Raw genomic sequence first — 23,211 nt, 5'->3', positions numbered from 1 at the left:
ATTGTCTTTGTCTCTGTCCCTTCATTCCAAATCACAATGTTCCATATGCCCTCAATAAGAACTTTCCTTTTAATATTGAGTTCTGAGATAATTTCTTGGTTATTGTTGTGTCTCCACAGCCCAAAGCTAATTCTTTTAATTGTACTCTAGAGTTAAACCAAATGTACTTCCATTTTTTTCTCATATTGTGCCCAAAAGAAAGTAAAAGTGTTAAGAAACTTTCAAGATGCTATGTTAATCAAACAATGTATAATTTCCTCTTTACCAGCCCTTATATATTAATCAGAATGATGAAACAGGTTTATCAAATTCTGAAAAAGATAATTCTTTACAAGGAAAAAAATCTATGGAAACAGAATTCTTCAGAGAAAGTACTCTTAAACATTCAGGTCCATGATTATATGTTGGCTTCCCTGGACTCCACATTTACTTTACTCAACAAAAATGAACATTAAAGAGATAACTATAAGATTCATATAGTGGGGAAAAAACAAAAGCAACAATACACACATTTATTCAGATACACCTGTACAAAACCAGGTTTTGTCCTCAAGGAATTCAGCTGATCTATGGAAAGCATAAAGATAACCTTCTAAATTTTTTTAAATGTTACAATTGTTATAATATTGGACTGCATGACAGTTCATGAAAACCCTAGAGGAAGAAGGATTTATTTGTAAAAGGAAGGTCAACAAACTGCCATAAAGCCAGGAAAATGTGTCTATGTGATTCATTAATGTGTTTCCAGTGTTTAGTAACAGCTCATGTTCCATGTTAGGAATTCAGTTTAAAAGTTGAGTAATCGAGTGTAATAATGGATGAATGAATTGATTAATGAAGGAGTGACATTAGAGTTGGATCTTAAAATATCTTATAAGTTCAGCAATTTGAGGGTTCAGATGAAAACGACGGAAGCCTAATTTAGAACAATGACAAACAAAATGGTATTAAAGAGGTAGAGTCAAGAGAGAGCATCTGAAATTCTACTCTGTAACATTCTGAATTTGAGATGATTGCAGATATCCTGATAAGGATACTAGGTGGAACGTTGTAATTGATATTAACACCATCAAGAAATTAAATCTATGTGTGTGTATACATATATATGTATATACATATATCTTTTGCAATTGAAATTATGGAAAAGGATGAGGGAGCCCTAAGAGAAGTAAGAGACTAGAGTGGGTAATGGAGCAACATTAAAAGTGATACAATCTCTACAGACACCCCAAAATTTCCAGTTACAACACAATCTCTTCAGGATGCTAGTGAAGAAAAAAAGTGAGGAGTCAGTAGGTTGATAGGAGGTGAAATTGAGCTAACATTTATTTAAACATATTTTTTGGTCCAGATGAGGGAGCCAATGAAAAGAAAAAGACACAAGAACAGGAAAACTTGACAGACCAAGAAGCTAGAGAGTGAAGAAGGGGCTGTCATAATGAGCATGGAAGGGAGGCCTATATCTCAAAGAGTGTGGTTTCTTTGCTTCTAAGGCAGGAGAAAAGAATCTGAGACCCTTAATTGAGGTGAGAAGGAAGGATATTGGATACTGTTTCTGTTTTGTTCCTCCATTTTCATGATATAATAAAAACTAGATCATTCGCTCAAGGCAGTGGGTTAGTGTGGATCAAAGAGAGCATAAGAGAACAGTACAAGTTTGCAATGACCTCCATGCTGAATGTATGTTGTATGAGCCAAAAGATCATTGTCAAAACATTTTAAAGACACAAATGAGTGTCTTTAAATTTAGAGAACCTAAATTTGTAACAGAATCAGTCAGCACCTTTAAGCAATTTGTTGAGGTGCTTGGTAACACGAATAGGACAAAATGGAAAATTGATCTATCTTAGGAAGAGAGACTAGCTGAAGGGATAGTGGCAGGTCAAGGGAGTGAGGTAGTGTTTTCAATAGTGTTTGCAAGTGAATCCAAAGAATGGTACCATGGGATGGAATATTTAAAAACCGAAGGATTGGGAGATTTTTAAAATGCCCAACAGTAAATATTTTAGGAGTGAAAGTGAGAATGAGGATGAAGTATGGAAAGTCAGGTTAGAGAACAAGAGTTTTTAAATTGGAAATCAGAGATGAGATGTGGATAGAATCCTGGAAATGAGCATAGTCCCAATGTGGAAGGAGGCATTGGTGGCAGTATTTTTAGTTTATAGATCAATCCAATCAAATTTATTAGTCTCTGACTTGAAAAAAAAATTGTTTCTGCCATGGAAGTTAGGCAGGGGGTGGGAAACTAAAGCAATGGCTACAATAACAGCAACAAAACATTTTTAGACAGTACTCTGTCCAGACAATGACTCAATGGAACAACTCACCATCACCATCATCATCGTCATCATCATCATTCTTTAGTTTTTAAAAGCCTCCACTTAATTCTAATGATATTTGTTATGTTTGCAGGCACAATTATTCCTACTCTAGACATGAGGGAAAAAAAAGTAAGACTATTGAAGCTAAAACTGATAAGTGTCGAAGGCAGAACTTGAATCCCAGATAAATTTCAGATAAAAGTATGGTGTTCTTTGCATTATTTACATCTACACCATGGTTTTCTGTTTAAGCTACAGTGCTCTTTCTCTCAATCTGCAGTTTGAAGAAGTCAGGTGGCACAAACTAACCTTTCTGTATCAGAGTAGAGAGACTTAATATTCTCATAGAATGTAGAGATAGATTGATAATATATATAAAATATATGTAAAATATTTGCTTTTTATAGACTACATGAAATTTATCACAGGGTGTGCCTCTGTGTGTTCAGACAAAATATGTGCTCTGAACACTGAGGAAAAGAGTCTGTTAATCCCTAAAGAAAAGATATTAGATACTTTTTAGGTAAACGTATTTATCTCATGTTAGTCCAGGGTGCATTCATTGTGCTGGCCTGCGACAAGGATGATGGAAAGGAAAGACTTAGAGTAGGAAGCCGCTGAGTAGTACAGTCACACAAGAGCAAATTATTGTGGCAAAATGTTTCTTTTATATAAGGCAATAGACAGAAGACATCAGCTTTTAACTGCATATCCCTTATTAAAACAGACAAAGTATGCTAGATTTTAAGCTAGTGCCAACGTGAAGGTCTTTAAAAAGCTCTATTTCCAAAAACGGGCACTAGTGTCTCAGTCACAGGAAGTCCTAAGAGGCTTACGACGGACTTCAGCTGTCTCTTAAATGACAGTAATAACATAAGAATCCGTCTTTATCTATGCATATCCCAAGGAGACTCAATTTATCAACGATAATTTTCTTCCTAAAATCTTGTTTGCTTGCTGCTTATGGGGAATTTCTCTATTCTTTTACCCTGAGTTCATCTGTAGACTCGGTTGCTGTATAATGTTAAATATTTGGAGGGACAGCTTCCATTATGTGGAAGCAGACACAGTGTATGCTTTAGTTGTAAATATGACATACAAACTTGCGGATAGGAGGCAGAATTTAGGGATCTCCAGGAGCAAAAGTCTAAGTTCAGCCTGCAGGCAGGTTCTGGCTCAGGGCCCCTGGTAGTATGGAGCATGTGCTGATCATGAAGCTGATATGCATGCATGTAAAATGTGCCTGCAAGTATTTGGAGATTTTTAATAATACTGGGTTAGCATTTATCTGTAGGAAAGGTGAGACCGGGTTACATAAAATCATAGCAATGAAAGAACACCTCTGTATACTCTCCCCTGGTGTGTAACCCTCCTTCCTTTCATGTTGCCTTACCATCAACAACAGCCTTGCAGACAAAATTTGTTAATGCTACAGTGTGCAATTATGCTTTTTATTGTTTTTTGTATGCCTCCTAAGAAGACAATCGCCCTTGATATCATGGTGATATTTCAGCAATTCTTTATAGCTTCCTTCCAGTCTCCTATTATTAAGCATTTCAACCTCATTAATAATTGATGTCCACGTTTAAGTCGCTGGTTAGAAAATACCTCTAAGATTTTACTTTATTAGCTTTTGAGTAAATGTTCCCCAAATCTCCTCTGCATTTTGTTAAAAATGAATGTTATATATCTTTTGATAAAACCTACAGAGTTAAGTGCCTAATAAAATACTACATGACTAAAATGACAATTAATATTTTAGCTTTATGCTGAAGTATAACGGTTCGCTTGCAAAGGTATGAATCACTGGTTTTTCATTTCTTTAATTCTGTATTAATTGGTACTTGAGGCAATAAACCATAACATATAACTTTGGCTTCAGATAAGCTTTAATGAGAGCCTGACCTTTGCTTAGATACTTCGGTGACAGTGAACGGGTTCAGGATAACCCTTTGAAGCTCAAATTTATGAGATAAATGTTCTCAGCATTTCCTTATCTTAGCTTGAGCTGATTATTTGGGATATTCTTGGGGGTTATAATTGAGACTTGGAAGAAAATTATATTCTATTATGTCAAGTTCAGTGGAAGCTTAAATAGCATTAATGTAATTTTTTTTAGTTCATTATTTTGCACCTGGAAAGGACTGAAGTTCAGAGATCAGCAAAAGGCATGCAATTGGCCCCAAAATAGTATAAAAATGATTAAAGGATCACAGATATTTTCACTGTATCATAATAAAATCTTATGTAGATTTTATTCATTCATATGTTTATGTGCTATAATGCAGTGAAATCAGTGTTTAAACTGTATTTTATTATTGACTCATTGAACTTAAGAGTCACAGAGATATTTTATGGTTCCAGCACTTTAAAGGGGAGGAAACAAATACAGAGGATTTGGAGTGTTTGGATATAGTTGTTGGGAAATACTTTCTATTTGAATATATTTAGTACCTCTCTTTTTAAAATGTTTTCAACCTGGTCTATATATGACAACTTCAGAAGTTAGTAATGCCCTGTTCCCACCTCTGCCTACCATGATACACACACACACACACACACACACACACACACACACACACACAGCCTGGGGTTTGCAGCCTGACAGAGAATGCCATTCCTGTTCAGTCTAAAGTGAAGTTTATTAGTAAATTAAGTTTCACACTATTCAATACCTACTGAGAATCTCCCCTCGTTGGATGATTTAGTAATATTCTTTTATTTCCCCCAAGAGATTGCCTTGTGTCATCCTGGAAAGTGCAAGTCTCTGCTTTAGGTTTTAACCTAAATTATCTCCTAATCCCACAGAGCCAGTTTGTGTTTCTTTACCAACAGCTGTGTTTTTGCTATAATTAGCATGGTTTCTCTAGAGGTGGATCAATAACCAAAGAGAATCCTGCATGCCTAATACCTTCCAAAATAAGATACTAGGAAGAAATCTCAAATTCCAATCAGCTCTAATGTGTGGTAAGACCCAGCAAGATCACTCTGAAGTCTACCTGTTTCTTTATAGATTTGCCACTGTTGCCTGCTTTTAAAGACCTGTCTTATGGTTGCTAGGTCATTATAGGGAAAGTAGAAACAGGGAACCCAGCCTGGAAAAATAGCAAACAGCAGTTTTCCTTCCCTCCCTCCCTCCCTCTTCTTCCCTCCCTTCCTCCCTTCCTTCCTTCCTTCCTTCCTTCCTTCCTTCCTTCCTTCCTTCCTTCCTTCCTCCTTTCCCTCCTTTCTTACTCTCTCACTCTCTCCTTCATTTTCTTTCTTTTCTTTTTTTCTTCCTTTTTACCATTGCTTCTCTGTAACTAAGAGCCAGAATTACAAATAAATAAAGGGAACGAACAAAGTAAGAGGTATCAGTGAGGCCTTTAGGAGACAATAGTCCCAGAGTTGAGTTTCTCCCTCCAGCCTCATCTTTAGTAAAAAGTCACAAGGTGATAGCAACAATACTCTTATTGCTTTTTTTATGAAAACATTTTATTTGTGTCTAGATAGAGAATTGCTCTGAGGTTGGATCCTTAAAAGAACTTCAAATAAAACTTAGGGCAATTCATACAATAGATTATACTTTTAATAATGCAGTCATTTGGTGGGCATTTTGATGAAGCCTATTAATACCACAGTGCTCTTTGACTAAAGAAAAAGCTTCAAAAACAAGACCAGAAATGGGTGAGGGAAAGATATGTGGCAAGCAGTAAACAGAGACATTTTAATATGAAGTGAGGATTAAAAGAAAAATGAAACAAATAAGGACTTATTTCTTAAGAAAAATTGTGAGAGAAGTTATTTTTATTAACAAGGCAAATAACAGAAGGCTAAGAGGTGTAGTTCTGAGATTCCCTCAAATATTTTTGCCAAAGTCAGCTTTGCCTCTGGCCATGACTATAGCCCTTGCCCCTTCTACTGAGCAATGACAGTGTTCTCATACTCACCCCTAAGCAAGCATACTAACAACACTTGTTCTGGTGTAGACTACGCCTTTCCTCTCCAACTTAGGTCTCCAGAGTTAGCTTGGGTCGGTACACACAATCCAGAATCCCTTTCTATGCTCTGCTGGACAAGGCCAAACATCTACTCAAATTTCATTTTTAGGTCTCTCTCACAAGTCTTTCTAAGGGATGAGGCTGGTGTAAAGATTTATTTACTTTCCATTTCTATAAATTATGTATTATGTAACTCACCTTCAGTTGTAGAAATAGCTACTGTCAGGTTTAGCTCTAAGTAAACTTTAATTTTCTCTTACACATATATCACACATTCTACCTTAGGAATTGCTATGATGCAGCAGAAAAACAATGGTGCTAATTTGCAAGTCAAACATAAGTATGCATGTTAAAGTTTTTAGCAAACTATTACCTGCCCAAAAAATGTTAGCTATTTTTTTCTTTTTACTGTAAATATTTGTCTTATCCTGTTCCAGAGAGGATTTAAGTTGAGATACATAGATATAGATACAGATATAAATATAGAAATATGTATTGTCTAACATAACAACCACTGGCTACATGTGGCTTTTTAATATTTGAAATATGGTCTGAATTGAGAGGTGCTATAAGTGAAAAATAAACATCAGATTTCAAAGACCTAATAATGAAAAAGGAATGTAAAATATGTTCTTAACGTTCTTTTTACTGATTACACATTGAAATATTAATACTTTGGATATATTAGGTTAAATAACAATGATCATTAAAATTAATTTCACCACTTTCCCTTTACTTTTTTTTTAATGTGGTCTCTAGGAAATGTAAGATATCATATGTGGCTTATATATTTGTACTGGTCAATACTAATATATAAAATGCAGCGAGATAAATTGAATCAAATTTAACACTGGCTATGTAACATCATTAAACATTTCTCTGGCAAGAGTAGTTCAGAAGGCCTTATTCTTAAGCACTTAATTTTTAGTGGAGTGTGGAATAAGACTAATACAAGGAGTAGCAATACTCCTAATTTTTGAAGATTGTTCTGCTACCCAGCCAGAGGGAAAATGAATTCATTTAACTGTGGTCTGGAGCAGGAGTAGGTGGTGGTGCTGAATACAATTGATGAATGTGTCTCTAATCCATTTATTTTGGCAATAGTAGATCTCTTAAATGGCAAAATAGATCACTCTCTGTAGCATTTGCTTTAGTTAACAGTGGGGGGAAAAATGTTGCCATCTCACAGTTTTTGGACCCAACTGCAAAAATGGGATTAATGAGGCTCATTTCTACACTGAACTGCCCCAGGTCCCACACTACTCAGAGGACAATGGAAGTATATAATTACTTGTGTTAAAGAGAAATGGCCATGGGATCTAGCCTGGTCTCAGTGTGATTTAAAAGGATGTTCTGCGCACATACCTGATAGGATGTAGGTGATTTTAGTAGAAGAGCCATTGCTCTCTGTGAAAAGGTACCTACTAGATATACATGAAAACAAAATTCAAACACTTCACTGAGAAAAGTTAGAACATAGAACCCCAGGCCGTTCCCCTGCTCCGCACTGTAAGTGCACCAGCCGAAATGAACATGGTCACTTACTTTTTGCTCACGATTATCCTGAAGATAGAAGTATCAGACGAAAATCAAGAATTACAGACTGTATTTTTTAAAAAGTAGAAAGATGCAACGAAGCTTCCTTTTATTTCATAAAGCATAATAAGAATTTTTTTCCATTTTGCCAGCTCAGTATATCAGTATAAAGTGTTTCAAGTAATTTGTGATCTGAACTAAAGAAAGGTGATAGATGGGTCCAATCTATAGATACCCAGGCCTTTCTAAGTTAAGATTTCAGTTATCAAGATGTTCTTAAAATATCACAACAACAACAACAGCAAAAGGGGATTGGCAAAATAAAAGCAAAATGCTACAAATCTCTTGTAAAAAGGAAAAAGCCATCATTTTATATATATTCACATATAAAGAGGTAATATTACAGAACAAAATAGATAGTGTGATATTTATTGATAGTTATGGAAACTTTACTGTGCTACATGTAAACATTTTTAATTCATTGAAGTATTTAACTGTCACATATCTATTTCAATTTTAGATGAAGAAAGTGATGGTTAAAGTAATGAAGGAATTTGCCCAAAGTCCTCCAGCTAGTAATGACCAGAACCATCATTTGAACTCAGGCTGTGTGGCTCTGCAGACCCATTTTAATGGGGAGGACCTCTTATCTTCCCTTTTAAAAATCAATAATTCCATATACACATTTGTAAAATATGGGAATTAATATTTCTTAGCTCACAGGGTTTTTGTGATATTGTGAAAATTAAAATAGAAAATAAATGTAAACCCTAGTTCAGTGTCTGCCATGTATCATAAAATGGATAATTATGTACATGTATGTTATTTACAGAAATAGGAGTGCCTGGCTGGCTCAGTCAGAGGACTGTGAGACTCTTGATTTTGGAGTTGTCAGTTTGAACCCCACATTGGGTGTAGAGATTACTTGAAAATAAAATCTTAAAAAAAATAAACAGATATATATATATATATGTCTATGATAGTATATAAAGTCATTTTATTCTGATACGAAGTTATGTTTTTCATATTCAGGGTTTGTATTTTTTTTTTAATATTCATTTATTCTTGAGAGAGAGAGAGAAAAAGTGAGAGAGAGAGAGAGAGATTGAGAAACAGAGCATGAGTGAAGGAGGGGCAAAGAGAGACACACATAATCCAAAGCAGGTTCCAGGTTCTGAGCTGTCAGGACAGAGTCCAACATGGAGCTCGAGCTCACAAACTGTGAGATCATGACCTGAGCTGCAGTTGGACACTTAACTGACTGAGCCATCCAGGCACCCCTCAAGATTTGTGGGTTTTTTTCTGATTTGTTAACCATTTTTTATAATATTCAAAATAATTTAAGGTTTTATATGAAAATGATTAGCCAAGAGTAGCATCTGGCAGTTATAAATATCTTTTGAAAATTTGCAGGTTATTATTAATTATTTTCTACCAAACAATTCATTTGAAACATATGTTATATAAAAAATTGAGATTTAGAACAAGATAATGACATGTTGTTTAGTTTATTTCAACATCTTTAGTCATGTCTACATAAAAGTATCCTGTTTTACAATATGATGCATATTGAATTTAGGATTATGAAATAGAAATTACAGGTTTTTTCTTTTTAGTAATTGATACAAAACTCCAAATTGTTTCATACACACATATAAAACTATGGTTTGAAGATAAAACAGGTTCTAATTTGTGAGGAAAGGATTACGTAATTCTGTTTTCTGAAGAAGAAAAAAAAAATCCAAATTGTTTCTTCTTTTTACCCAAAGCATCATATATTCCCACAGGTGGAATTCTCACCTATGACTCTGACACATAGTAAGTGCCCAGGTGTTTCTGGAAAAAACAGAATATTCTCTTGTAAGATTTTAGAATTTCTTCACATTCTCTTATATGGATCTATTAAGTCATAATACTTTTATTCTACAGTACCACTTAGTCTTCAGATTTAAGGTTTTGTTTTGTTTTAATCCTATGACAAACATTTTACAAAATTAATTTAGGATAAGTTAACTAAAGCAGTATTTTTCATGGATAGGACTCTACCTTTATTCTCATTGCTTTCCTCCCACAGGTTATGTATTATTAAAAATAACATGTCATGTTCTTATAATGAATACCCTAAAGAAAAATGTGGACAGAAGAAAAAGACAGAAACAATATGTGTCAGTCATGAAGGAGAACTGAATTCTAGCTTATAGAGCAAAATTAAATGACTAAAAATATCTAATCAACAGTGACATTTTTGAGTACCAGCTGTGCAACATAACAGGATTCATCTTAGTCTGCAAGAGAGTTTATATAGCTCGTCAGAGCATAGTGAGTAAAGTACGGGACCAAGAGTCAGGAAATCTGTTGGCAGTTCCAGTTTTGGCACTCAATGCAGGAATAAATCTGAGAATATTCATCTGTTTAAAGGAGATGTTGATGACTGTTAGGACATCATTTATGAAGAAATATAAACTAGAAAGTTTATAGAAGTATGAGTTCTGAAAGCTGAATAGCTTCAGTATATCACGGATATTTATTTTGGTCAACAGTTTAGTGACCTTGTATAAGTTACTTTATTTCTCTGTGGCTTACTATTCTCATTGGATTCTCAGGGAATTATAATAATATCTATCTCTACGGTTGTGGGAAGAGAATCAATGAAGAATTGTATGTAAAGAACTTAGCACAATAGCCTCTGTGCATTTTAGTTATTTATAATATTATCTATAAATAATGGTACATGTGTCTACATCTTTCACTATTAAATTGAAATTAAACATTATTTTATCATGTGGGACCACTTTCTAATTGATATCAACTAAACAAAGCCCTTTTATGTTTTTGGTAACTGAAAGACCACATGGATGGAATCTAAGAAAAACTTGCCACATACTAAATTAAGTACATGATGATCCAGAATATATTGTTTTCTATGAGAAGTAGAGCGACTGCCTCTCATTCTCTTTGGAATTTGTATAAATAAAAATAAAACCACATCTGGGGCACCTGGATGGCTCAGTCAGTTAAACAGCTGACTGCAACTCAGGTCATGATCTCGTGATCCGGTTTGTGCATTGGAGCCCCATGTCGGGCTCTGGGCTGACGGCTCAGAGCTTGGAGCCTGCTTTGGATTCTGTGTCTCCCTCTCTCTCTGCCCCTACCCCACGCACACTCTGTCTCTCCCTGTCTCTCAAATATAAATAAAAAGTTAAAGAAATTAAAAAAAACCTACATCTAATTTCTAACCAAATGCAAACACTAACCATTTTGGCTACTTAAGGAATATGTGTGATAAAGATAATCATAGGGGTGATAGTGTGATTTTACTGAGGATGGCTTAAATCATATGATTTAAACCCTTTTCCATTCTGCTTTTGCATTTAGATTAAATGTAGGAATTCCTTCAAACTATTTCTTAAGTATAAAGACTAAATTTTTATTTATTTTTGAGATATATATATATATATGTATATATATATATATATATAGTATGAATATGTCATAATAAATTACTTCTTTTTTAGGTTATGTGATAATTTAATAAGTTACTTGCCCATTATTGAGTATCTAAATTATTTCAAAATTTGTTATTTTAAATGCCAGTTTGAAAAATAAATCCAGGCCTATACCTATTTCAGTATATAGATCATTCAAGAAGGATTTCCAGAATTGGAATTGCTGAATGAAAGGGAATGTGTATTTTATGAATTTTGATAGTAAAAAATGATTTCCAAATAATAGTAGTATTAGAGTGGCATGTTCATCATATTGTCCATCAGCATTACATTTTCTGATTTTCCTGACAATAATAATCTCATAGGTAAAAAGTATTATATGCTTGTATGTATGTATTTATGTATTCATATAAGTTGTTTTATTAGATTGAATATCTTAATTTTTTTTTATTTCAGAGAGAGAGTGCAAGTGGGGGAGAGGGGCATAGGAAGAGAGAGAATCTTAAGCAGGCTCCATGCCCACTGTGGAGCCCAATGCGGGGCTCAAATCCATGATCCTGGGATCATGACATGAGTTGAAATCAAGAGTCAGATCCTTAACCAACTAAGCCACCCAGTGCCCCTAGACTGAGTATCTTTTAATATGTTTATTAAGTCTGTTTCCTCTTTATTAACACTCAGTTCATGTTTTTACTAATTATCTATTGGGAAGATCTTTTTCTCTATCCTTTTGGTAAAATTAGCACTTTATAAAAATAACCTCAAAATGGATTATAGACCTAAATGCGAAACCCAAACCTATAAAAACTTACTCAGAAGGAAACCTAACTGAGGAGGGGGCCATGCAATTCAACAGGATTTGAGTTGCTCAAAGCACTGACTACAGGCTTGAGTGACTACAACAGAAAGCATGGGCTAGATAGAGTTTGAGACAAAATAGTAGAGAGTGGCTGGAAGTGGACCACAAGAACCATACTGACTAAGTTAAGAACTTTAGTATTTCTCCTAAAAGCACTGTGACAGTATTAGAGGAGTCTGGTCTCACTCTGGGCTGTAGCATGAAGAATTATAAAAACTGACAGGGATAAGTCAATCAAAAGCAATGGCAGAGTCCAGGTGAAAGTTCTAAATTGGTGGAGGAAAGGAAAAGAATTGGATAAAATAAAAATATATTCAGAAGTTAAAACCAAGTGATTTGATGATGAATTTTCTAACAGAGTTAAATGAGAAGGAGGTAACCAGAGTGACATGGAATCTTTTGTGAAACTGAAGAGCTTTTGGTAAACTCTGTAGAGATAAGGAACCATATTCAAACACCTGTTGGAGAAGAGATAAATTCAATTTCAGAGCCATTGAATTATGAGGACTATGTGATATCCTTGTGGAGATATTGTGGAATATAGTGGGGCACATGCAAGTGGTCTCCCTGAAGAATGCAATAGCAATTCATGGGTTTTTAGAAAAATATTGAAACATGACTTAGAGGATATTTTCTATTAACTGAATATTGAGTCTTGAAAGAGCCTAGAATATGTACTTGAGGAATTCCAATATTTAAGATCAAAGAAGATAATTTGGTAAAGGAGAATAAAAATAAGCCTCTAGGGGCGCCTGGGTGGCGCAGTCGGTTAAGCGTCCGACTTCAGCCAGGTCACGATCTCGCGGTCCGTGAGTTTGAGCCCCGCGTCAGGCTCTGGGCTGATGGCTCAGAGCCTGGAGCCTGTTTCCGATTCTGTGTCTCCCTCTCTCTCTGCCCCTCCCCCGTTCATGCTCTGTCTCTCTCTGTCCCAAAAATAAATAAACGTTGAAAAAAAAAAAATTTTTAAAATAAGCCTCTAGATGGAGGAAAAAAATGAGGAGAATATTACATCATGGAAACTAAAGAGAGAGAGTATATTTAAAATAATAGGATTTTGGTCTTTTCAATGAAAGCTGTAATCATTGTGTCAGAATTTTGTCCAAAATTGGATTGCTTTGATAAATAATACCATAAGGCAAGATCTTCTATTTGATGTAATATGAAGACATCACAGGGAGGCTTAATTATTCCTTATTATAAACTTCCTTTCCTTAGATTATTATAACTCTTTAAATTATTAAGCTGGATGCCTAGTTTATTATTCATTTCCTCTCAGTTGCAACATGCAAAATATAAAACATTTTGACCATGTTTGATATTTATTGATCACTTAATATTTTTGTTCCAATATATTAAAATAATCTTTCATTACATGTGAAATGTTTTGGGGGGATGGGGGATACATGGGTGGCTCAGTTGTGAAAGTGTCCAACTCTTGATTTTGGCTCGATCATGATCTCATGTTTCATGACTTTGAGCCCCACATCAGGCTTTGCACTGACAGCACGGAGCCTGCTTGGGATTCTCCCTCTCTTTCTGTCCCTTCACTGTGCTCTCTCTCTCTCTCTCTCAAAATTAATAAAATAAAATAAAATAAAATAAAATAGTAAAATAAAATAAAGTAAATTAAATAAATTAAATGAAAATTTTTGCAACTTCATATTTACTTAAAAGACTGTTTTTACATTAAGAGTAGCTCAGAAGTCTCTGTGCCCCTGATTGTGCTTTCTATTAATTATTTGTTCAGTACAGCTCTCTGGGATTGATTTAAAGTCATTTAAGAGTTAATCTGGAAAAAGATGTTAAGATAAATTTAAGGATAAAAGATCAAAATTTTTCAGAGGTGGAGAAATATACAAATCATATCTAACAACATAAATATGGACTCTATCACTGCTGTTTGCCTGTTTTGTGGGTTTTGTTTAAATTTGTGTTATAAGCAGAGAGTATTAGCCTGATAAATTTCTGCCTTTAGAATTTATCATATATATATTTTTTCTTCAAAGTGGTCTATCAACTCCAGAAGAAAAAAAAAGTGTATTCCCTGTAGGATGCAAGTATTAATAAGTTGAACTTGAGTGGATCACCAAAGATGCAAAGTACTTAAAAAGAACTGTCTTTGGGGCGCCTGGGTGGCGCAGTCGGTTAAGCGTCCGACTTCAGCCAGGTCACGATCTCGCAGTCCGTGAGTTCGAGCCCCGCGTCGGGCTCTGGGCTGATGGCTCAGAGCCTGGAGCCTGTTTCCGATTCTGTGTCTCCCTCTCTCTCTGCCCCTCCCCTGTTCATGCTCTGTCTCTCTCTGTCCCAAAAATAAATAAACGTTGAAAAAAAAAATTTTAAAAAAGAACTGTCTTTATATTTTTTTGCATAAAGTATTTCTTCATGTTAACTGGAAAATGACATTTAGAAATAACAAAAAGCAGGGAAAAAAACCTTTATAGAAGAAAAGGAAAAATGTTTATATAATTTTAGCATAAATGTTGAAGTGTCCTATGCTTTCTTTTCTTGATCACAAATAGTACACAAAGGAGAGCAAAGATGTGTTATGTATAGAAGCTTTTCAATCTCTAGTGGCAACATGCACTTTAGTAGAGTTATGAATTCCATCTCATTTTATTTGGAGTGTCTCATCTAGCTCTGTAGATAGGAAGAGCAAAGTTTGCTCTAGCTCACCCCAATCAATCTTATTTTAAGAGTATACTGACAAAGAGTCTCTCCTTGACCAAACTATGGTCAGGGTCTTCTGAGTCCTCTTCCCAACTGGGCCTTGACCTTGGCCTTCAATGTCCACCCTATCTTTGCCAGATCTTTGTCTAGCTAGAATTTCGTTAAGTTAGTTTAGAGAAAAGTTTTTGGCCTGTGTTTAGCAAGAATCTTGATAGGTTACATTAGCATGAATATCCCTATCCTTCATGTCTCCTTTTAGTCATTTTCTGTTGACTGACCCCTTACTCTGCTCCTTGGCTATAAATTCCCACTTGTCTTTGTTGTAGTTGTAGTTGAGCCTGATCTCTCTTTCCTAACACAATATTTCTATTGCAGTAATCTTGAATAAAGCCATCATTACTGTTTTAACAAGTGTCAGAATAATTTAACTGTGCCTGATCATTAAGAAAAAAAATCTAAAAATAAATATTCTAAACTAGGTCTCTGAAGATAAAAATAAGCAAACTAAATGATTTTGCAAAGAAGTAATGAAAAAGCTGCATTCAGGTACCTCAGAGTCACTTTCTGTTCAGCAGAACACAATACCCTATACTCTGAACTGCCATACTCTTTTCCTTTACTAACACATCCATTGTGCTGTGGATATGTATGGAGATACTGTTGAAGGCCAAAGGCAGGTCATCTCAAGATGGACCACATTGACATGAAGATTATTTTGAGGTAAAAAGCAATAAAAACCCAGCAGACTCAGGAAAAGATCTCTACCTCCCCCACAACTGCCTAAAAGATAGATAGAGGACCTGCTTTGGGAAAAGAGCTATCACTATAAATAACTATAGCATGATATGAACCAAGTATGGCAGATGGGGAGGGACCTAGCAAGGCCACTTTGATTGAAGTCCTCCCCATCCCATTGTTTCTGAATGGCCCAGCAAACATTTGTCACACATTTATTATTTTTTTTCATCTTCCTGTAAATTGCATTCCTTTATTCTGAAGTGCCAGATCCCTACTCCCTTCTCCTTAGTTCAGAATGACATAAATACCTCATTTTGCCTGACTGCCTCTGGAATTGCCATGTTTATATGGATCCCCATATTTACGCTATTAAATTGGATTTTCTTCTGTTAATCTGTCTCATGTCAGTTTGATTCTGAGTCCTTCTCAAAGGACCTTGAAGGGGACAGTAATTATTGCTCCCCAAAAGAATCTATATGTAGAGTTCTGATTATGTGGATATGATTTATGTGGATTTTGTTTGGTGAATAACAAGCAACTCTTCCAAATCCAAGAAAGAAACTTAAATTCAATTGAAACCACTGAGTTTTAAATGTGGGAAGAAACAGACCCTTCTTTCTTCTCCATTTTTTTATTGTGTGGGGCATTTGTTAAGACTCTACCCCCTGCATGCAGTCATGGGTGTAGCCCGTGACCCAGAACCCATGTTATTCTAATATTGTGCCTGTTCACCAAGAACTGAAATTCAGATTTCCTAGCACATTGCATAAGACTTGCCTTACTCTTTTCCTATGTGACTTGATCTCATCTCCTCACATTTTGATGCTTGTATCCTGTGCTTCAAGCTTGTAAACCACTTGTCATTCTCTAACTCTATGAAGTCTCCCATGCCCTCATTCTTTACTGTATGTCTTTCTCACTTCTTGAAATCTTCCTACATGTATCTTGTCCTGTTCTCTGTTTCTTAAATGTGTTTGCTTTACACCTCTCTTACTAAGGCTGAACTTAACGTTACTGTTGCTGGCTGAACTGGGGAGACCCTGGTCCCTGAGGTCTCAACCCAGCCCAGACCAAAGATGTAGCTGAAGGCCCTTGGTCCCTTCAGGGGAAAGAATTCAAGGACAGACACAAAACAGCAGATGAGCGACAGGGCAGGAGATTTTATTAAAGTGAAAGTATTCTATCAAGATGTGAGAGCAGGTGAGCTAAAGAGGTGGGGTTTTTGGAAGCAGGATTTCTCATTGTTTCTTTCTTCAGTGGTTTCTACTTTGTCAGCCATCTTGAACCTGTCTGGTTTTATCCGGCTTCTCATGGCTTTGTTCTAGAACTTTGCCAAGATAGGCCTCTGACTTTCTTGGTAGCTGGCCATGATGTCCTCTTTGTTGGCCTCCAGACATTCTGTTAAAACCTAACTAACTGCCTGTGGTGTTACCTCTTCAATGATGTTTTCCTAATGTTCTTAGTAACTTTGAGTTGGTTCTAACAAAGCAGCTTTCCCAGAACTTTGTATATCATTGTGCATCATCAAAACTAGATCAGTTTATGATTATGTTTATGCCTGTCACTCCTACAAAGGCAAGGATGTTATTCTATTCACCTATGTAGAAACTTCCTCTGTCTGCCATTAGTAGGTATTTAATAATATTTCATGAATTGATTAGAGTCTAAATTATGCTTTATTTTTGCATTTTACATTGAGTTCTCTTGGGAGTACTCTGTTCTCACCTATATCCACTTTGAGTACAGACTCAGATCTTAGTTGCATATCTCAGAATTTTAACCTCCCCACAAACAAGACCTAGAAGTCATGACAGGCCACCCACTTCATTTCATTAAATACCATTGTGGACATTTGGTTCTCTTTTCACCATTTCCTCTCTAGTCTTCACTCTCTTTCATCTTCTATATTATCTCCCAAAGCCTCTCTAATCTCTTCTATTGTTTTAAGTAATCCAGCTCTGCCTTCAGTCATATATATCTCATGCCACAAAGCAAAGGCCTCAGAAGATGAACCCTTTGAAACAGTTACTCAAATAGGCTGGCATGAGTGGATAATATTCATTGCCCACTCCAGTTAAGTATTAATTTAACAAGATAGGTCTTCTGAGAGAAAGGCTGGGGGAACTTCACCACAAAGAAAGATTATATTTTTTTCATTTTGTATAAATTCTTATTATTTTAGCATAGAACAGCAGTCCACTGTTAAATGATTTCTATAGTGAATCACTTTGTACAATTAATTCTTTTCTAATGCAAATAGTCATCATTAATTTATCCTTATTAAGATTTGGATTTTCATATATTGGATTTAACAGAATCATTTTATTAAAGATATTTTATGGCTTCAAAGAGGCTTAAGAAATGACCCCCTAGAGCTGTATCGTTGAAGCATTTATCTCTCACTAATTTATTAGTTTAATAACTAATTAATGAGTGCCTATCATGCTTCTTTTTCCCAAAATAAATCATGTCTGAATGAATGAATGAATGAATGAATCCAAGAAATAATGGATGAAAATGAGAGTAGAAAAAGGCTCAGTTTTCCTTAAGTTCTCTTGAGTTGTTTTTCATTCTTTCATAAAGTTTAATGGTCTCTGTCTTTCAAATAAAGCATTTTTGCATTTCTGAAGAAAATATAGAACCAAATTAGGGTTTATTAACATCACAACTTGGTACATTTTCAAGATATTAATAGGCATAGTTATTTTACGTGAAACCTAACAGGCTTGTGGGTGCAGACCTTCCTCCCTCCTTTCTGTTTCTTTGAAGTGGTCTTGAGCCCAGTTGAGCTCTTCTTGCCTTTCATTATCACTCAGTAAATCCTTGACCTCTTTGTTTCTGAACTTTACCTCCCATAAAACTTAATCCTTTGGCTAAACTCATAGGGCAGATAATCAGAAAACGTGAGCTTGAAGTGACAAAATAACAGTAAAAGTAATGAAAGAATTTGCAACAACCCAATTTGCATATGGAAATTTTCATCAGCAGTTCAAGAAATGGCTATGCTGTAATCACTCAGGCAGCAGCTGCTTAAAATCAGTGGTGAAAGCAGCATGTTTTTTTTCTCCTTTCTGTATGACTTCCCCCCAAACAGATTTAAATTCATTTTTCTCAGAGTTCCATATTTCTATGTATGTTTCTCTGCTAACTTTTGTTGTTGTTGTTGTCATCATCATTGGATGTAATGTGCTATGACATAATGGACGACTTGACACCTGAATACGCCGCAGAATATTTTAAATATTTTCTTTATCAAAAGGAAATGTGAGATCACTCGTATTCCTTTTATTTTATTTTATTTTTTTGCTTTGAGAAAACTAGCTGATTGACTTGTCATATGTTGATTTATATATCATTTGTGTGAAAATAATATAAATTCATATTAGATTGAGTAAATCACATGGTATTCATAGAGAAGTTGATAACACTTGTAATGATGGAGTAAAATACAAATTATATTTTAACATTTATGCTTGAGAGGAACAGAGATACCCTGATTATTTGCTAAAGTAATCATTTTCAGGCTTTTTTGAACCACCTCTCGAGATTTAGTATTTTGGTGCATAGGAAAAAGGTACAGATTTAAACAGGATGCTTTGCAATGTATAAAAGTAAGAAAAAAAATAATATTTTCAAATTGGAGAAATAAGTATGGCTTAATCCACAGGAGACTAGAAAATGGAATTGTAAGTATCCTTCTTCATCAAGAATATAGTGTTTTGAGGGGCTCCTGGGTGGTTCAGTCAGTAAAGCATCCAGCTTCAGCTCAGGTCATGATCTTGCGGTCCATGGCTTTGAGCTCCGCGATGGCTCTGGTGCTGACAGCTGGGAGCCTGGAGCCTGCTTCGGATTCTGTGTCTCTCTTTCTCTATGTCTCTCCTCTGCTTGTACTCGGTTTCTCTCTCCCTCAAAAATGAATAAACATTGAAAATATTTTTTAAGAATATAGTGTTTTGGACACTGGATTTTTAGCTTTTTTTTTTTTTTTTTCTAACAGTTTTCCTTAGGCATCCCAGTGGTGGAAACATTTTTATGGTCCTCATGATATTTTCTTTGCTTGTGGATGAGGAGAGTATTTATTAGGTGACCAAGGCTTGGGTCACCTATACTTAATCAATAATTTTAGGCTGTCCATAAGCTGTGAGTGGCATGGCCATGCTTCCTTTACATCTTGCTCTCCACTACCTCTGATGATACCTGGCACTTTTTAATAAGTGATTTAAAATACTGTGAAGTCAAAATTCAACATGTTTATTGATATTTAGCTATAGAAAGCAATAAATAAAGGTGGAAATACCACCAAGGTCTGAGTTTTAATCCTGGTTCTTCTAGAAATAGAGTGATCTTCATCTCTATAGCTAAGGGAATTGAATTGTGGAAGAGATAGACTTCGTCACTGCAGAAAGTAGGGTCTAGAATTGGATACTAATGGAAACACAAAGGCAAGACCACTTACCTAGATTTGGGGGGTGATGATGACAGATAACTTTCTGAGAGAAATGAAGATACAAAACTGAAGCTTTGACAGAGTAGTAGTGATTGGCATACAAAATCCCTGGCCTATTGTAAGCACTCAGTAAAAACATTTGAATGGACTTTGTAAATTTTAATTTCTTCTGGTTCTCTTTTTTTCTCTCTGTCTTTAGTGGCATCTGGCAAGAAATACAGTTCTTATTTTTTGAATTCTAATAAACTAACTGTTGCAGTTTTTAAAAATTATAACAAATTTTTTGGCTTCACTCCCAGTGGTACTTGGAGTATTTGTCTCTCCCTATGAATCTGTATGGGCTTGTGACTTTTTAGAACAATGTAATAAATACAGTGGAAGTCACACTTCATGACTTTTGAGGTTTGGTCAGAAAAGGCCATGCATCTTCTGCTTGCCTTTTTGGGAATAATTACTTTCTGGAAACTCTTTAGGATGTGTCCTCTCAAAATCCAGCTGCTGTGGTGTGAGAAGACTAAGCCACATTGAGAATCTGTAAAGATGTACTCTGATCAACGGTCACAACTAAATCCAGCCTTTATTTCATTCTGTCCCAAGTTCCAGACTACATGAGAAAAGAATCCTGTAGGTGATTCTAGGCTCCAACCATTCAGTTAACCCCCTTTCATTTGAATCTTCCCAGCTGAGTTACCAGAGTTGAAATAAGCCATCTCTATGGTACCCTGACCAAATACCTGAACCAATGAATGTGTTAGCATAATAAATTGTAATTGTTTTATGTAACTTATTTTTAGTTAAGTTGTTATGTGGCAACTTTTGTGGAACACCATTAATTATCTATTTATAATATTATTGTACTTCTTATTTACATTCAGGAAATTTCAAATCCTAGGTTAACTTCTTAACTGTACATGCAAAATATAACTAATGTTCTCTTTTCCTATCAGTCATGTAAGAGTGTGTTCTAGCCAAAAAGAGTATTTGTGGAAATAAGTGTGTGATATATCCAGGCAATTGAAAGTAATTCATTATAGGGGCGCCTGGGTGGCTTGGTCGGTTAAGCATCCGACTTCGGCTCAGGTCATGATCTCACGGTCCGTGAGTTCGAGCCCCGCGTCGGGCTCTGTGCTGACAGCTCAGAGCCTGGAGCCTCTTTCAGATTCTGTGTCTCCCTCTCTCTCTGCCCCTCCCCTGTTCATGCTCTGTCTCTCTCTGTCTCAAATAAATAAACGTTAAAAAAAAAGAAAGTAATTCATTATAGATGGATCACAGAATTTGAGAAGAGGAATAGCTAGAAACAAAACCGAAATGTAAGCACCAGATCATGAAAGTTCTTACAAGTCATTTAAGAAGTTGGAGTTTAAGCTAAGGGCAACAAGAAACTGCTTACTTAAAGCACTTACATCTCCTGATCATATTTGTATTTCATAAAAATCTGTGTGGTTTCTGTATGGATTGTGGATATCAGGGATTAAGTCTGAGGATGATGTGGCCAGTTAGAAAACTGTTTTAGTAACTGAGGTAAAATATGGTAGAGATGTCACAATAGTGGCAGTGGAGATGGAAGAAACTTGATGAATCCAATAGATATTTATCAGATAGAATCAATAGAATTTTGTGATTTGTTAAATATAAGTAGCTGGACAAATGGAAAAGTGAAGAATGGCATGATTAACTAGGTGACAGTAAGCCAGCTGGACAATAACAAAGAAGGCCTACATTGGAGGAAGAGAGAAGAAGCAGAAAATTCATGATTTTGACATGTTGAGTTGGGTGAGTAGATTGTGTTAGTGTTTCCAATTATGGCTTTTAGAGGATCCTCCCATATTGCCTTTGGGCTTGGTGTGACTTGCTTTGGAATAGTGGCCAAACTGACTAAACCAGAGACTTCAAATATGTTTGTACATTCTACTTCCTTGCTTGGATTCCCCCCACCATCATCACAATAAGCTTGTATTAGCCTGCTAGAGGTTGACAAGTAGAGTCAATTTGATTTATTTTATCTGAGGCCATCCAAGACCAGCCAGATCCCAGATCGCTGACCAGCTAATCACTCACCCATGAAGGAGTCGACTTGTGATAAGCTGGGCCTGGTCTAGATATACATAATTACCCATAGATTCATAAATGTTTGTTTTAAGCCACTAAATCATGGAGTGGCTTTTTACACAGCAATAGGTAACTAATATTTTTTTTTGAAAGTTCTTTGTTGAGAGGTACACAATTGAATTATGAGACCTGAGCTTGGAAGAAACTTTTGGCCTTCAGGCAGAGCTACTTGTCAGTTTTCAATTGTTCATCCTTAGCTGTTGTTTATGCTGAGTGTCCATTCTGATTGGTTGGGCTTGTCTTCTGGTTGAGTGATGTGCATGCATGCCTTTTACCCCTTCACATGTAAATGTAGATTCCAGAATCATTTGTGTATAAGTAGTTAAGAGTCCATGAGAGAGGAGGATAAGACTACTCACTACTATTCACCAGAGTTCAAAGGGAAGATGGCGAATAGGAGAACCATTTGAAAGACAATATTTAAGGAATAGACAAGGAGAAGAAAAAAAGAAACTCCAAAACATCTGGGGAAGGAACATGTAGTAAGGCCAGTAGTGGTAAGATAGTGTTCATTGAAACCAAGAAGAAAGAATGTTTAAAAAAGAAGATGTGTAGAAAACACTACTGAGAAGTCAATAAGATTGTGGCTAGTGAACTTACATTGGATTTAGCAACATTAGGGGCATTAATGATCTTGAAGAGAGCAATTTCATGTAGTTGTAAAATGATGGAATTGGGTCCATTTTGATTGTCGAAAAAAAATTCCCTTTTTTTCCTCCTCCATTCCTCCCTCCCTCCCTCCCTTCCTTCCTTGCTTCCTTCCTTCCTTCCTTCCTTCCTTCCCAACTGAAAATACTTGTCTCTATGAGTAGGATGAATAAATTAGAAATATCTCCTGTGATCAGTCAGATGCTGTAAATGTGAATTAATTAGAAAAGAGTGAACTGATAAATTAGACAAAAAAAAAAAAAGAAAAATATTTTTATATGCTGACAACATCTGGTGATGGCATGCATAGTAAGCCTTGCCAAGTCTACCACATTAAAAAAGCCTCACGTTTTGAACTCATCCACATTCTCTCAACTCTAACCTGATTACAAGGGGATTTTGTTGTTGTGAAGAATAATGAATGCACCATGGTTTAATAGCACTATGACAAATTTGAGTT

The sequence above is a fragment of the Leopardus geoffroyi genome, chromosome A2, assembly GCF_018350155.1.
Source record: "Leopardus geoffroyi isolate Oge1 chromosome A2, O.geoffroyi_Oge1_pat1.0, whole genome shotgun sequence".
NCBI lineage: Eukaryota > Metazoa > Chordata > Mammalia > Carnivora > Felidae > Leopardus > Leopardus geoffroyi.
This window is presented reverse-complemented; position numbering follows the sequence as displayed.